Source organism: Littorina saxatilis, linkage group LG7, assembly GCF_037325665.1.
Source record: "Littorina saxatilis isolate snail1 linkage group LG7, US_GU_Lsax_2.0, whole genome shotgun sequence".
Lineage (NCBI taxonomy): Eukaryota > Metazoa > Mollusca > Gastropoda > Littorinimorpha > Littorinidae > Littorina > Littorina saxatilis.
In genome coordinates this window covers 51,202,540-51,204,537 of record NC_090251.1, presented here as the reverse complement: position 1 = coordinate 51,204,537, position 1,998 = coordinate 51,202,540, and positions in this window count along the sequence as shown.

The following is a 1,998-nucleotide window of genomic DNA, read 5'->3' as shown; positions in this document are numbered from 1 at the left end:
AATGACCATGATCAACAAATTATCTGACAATTAAACTGTTTCTATGGCTCTATGTAATGAACAATGGGCTCCATCAATCGACATCAAGAAAGACCCAAAACAACTCACTTTTGATGTACCTCACCACCTTCTTCCACTGACAAGAAAAGTCTTATACAAACGATACATTTGTGATATTAACTCAATTTCCAATTTTCACGTTGACTGGATTGATGAATCTGACAATCCTTGTCGGCGGATTTACATCACAAACTCGGACGACCTGTCGTATATACCTACTGAACTACCTTCTAAAGATCTATTTCGCTCAAAAGTGATTGTGAGCTGTGGAAAGTGTAAACTGATAACTATTACTGTGTATTACACAACAGGGAAGATTCTGGTCCAGGGCAACAAGTGTCCAAGTTGGAGAGACGAGGAATTTGCTGATCTTGTTGAGTGCATAAAAACAATATATTCGTGTGTCAAAAAACAAACAAACAATGATGTCTTGAAAACATGTATAAAGCATTTATCTGAAATGGCAGTACCTGTGACATCTTTGTCGAAAACAGGTAGGGTTGTTGTTCATGATATCCCCGAGGCTCATGAAATAGACCAAGAAGCAGAAGAAGAAACTGCCATTGAAAATGCCATTAGACTTGCGCCTATGCCAATAGCTGGAGATGAAACACCAAACACGAACAAAGAAAATATTGCCCTATTGACCGTTTCAATGAAACGACGGGAAATATTGAGAAAAATAAAAATAACATGCCTGTCTGTTAAAAAATGCCATACCAAACTGAAACGCAATGACAAGAAAATGGGTATGCTCAACAAAAATGTCAACAGGTTAAATGAGATGTGTGAGGATGCTCCCAAATGTATGTTGTCTTTTTGCGAAAATATGAAAACACAAATCAAGCATGAACTAAAACAGCACATGAAAAGCAAAATGGATGACTTAAATGAAAAAATCTCCTTGTTGGACACAAAAGTTACTGAACTTCAAAAGCAGAATAGTGACTTAAAATCACACATTGGTGATCTGAAAAAGCAACTGAAAACTAACTCTGATGCTCATCATGAATTAGATTCAGCTGTGATCACTACTACAGTGAAACCTAGCCGTGCTTCTCAGTGTCACAGTATGTAAAAGGCGTATGAATTTCTTTTGAAAGTTCTAATTAAAGTTTAAAAGGGTGGTGACCAGGTGTCTGCAAAGCATTTAATTTACTTTCCTTCTCCGCCCTACTTCGCCTCCCCTCCCCTCCTTTTTTCCAGTCTGTTCTATTTGGATTTGAGAAAACGGCCGTTGAGGGGAGGTGTAGCCTTTACGTCGTCTACGAATGCGATTTCTTTTTAAACTTTGTGAACTAGTGCTTTTCTATGGATCGGCGATTGTCGGAACTTTTGATGTATACAACATGTAAATTGACTCGACTAGCTGTTTGACATGTTTGTGTGTGGGAGTTGATTAATTTGTTGGCCTTTCTTTTTTCATATGAGAACTGAATGCGCAATACGGCAACACTGACAATTGTGGGTGACTTAGAAGTTAAAGCTTTTTATTCAGTTCACAAACCGGCCTCGTCTAATCAGTTCTCGTTTTCTGAATCGGTAATCTTCCACGTTATTTTGTTCAAAGACAAGAAGAAGGAAAGACTGAAGCCAGTTGTTACAGCAAAAACTGAACCACACAAGTAACGGAATAACTTGATAGTCACCCCAAAATTCACACTAAGACAATAGTATTCCAGGAACGAAGAGAGAGAGAGAGGGAGAGAGAGAGAGAGAGAGAGAGAGAGAGAGAGAGAGGGAGAGAGACAGAGAGAGAGAGGGGATTTAATTAACAAATGCCGTCGGTCTATTTCATGGGGATTACACAAATGGCAAGAACAACGGAAAACGTGATTCGCAAGAAGACAATTCAATACTCAATGAGAGAAAGAGAGAGAGAGAGAGAGAGAGAGAGAGAGAGAGAGGGAGAGAGGGAGAGGGAGAGAGAGACTCAGA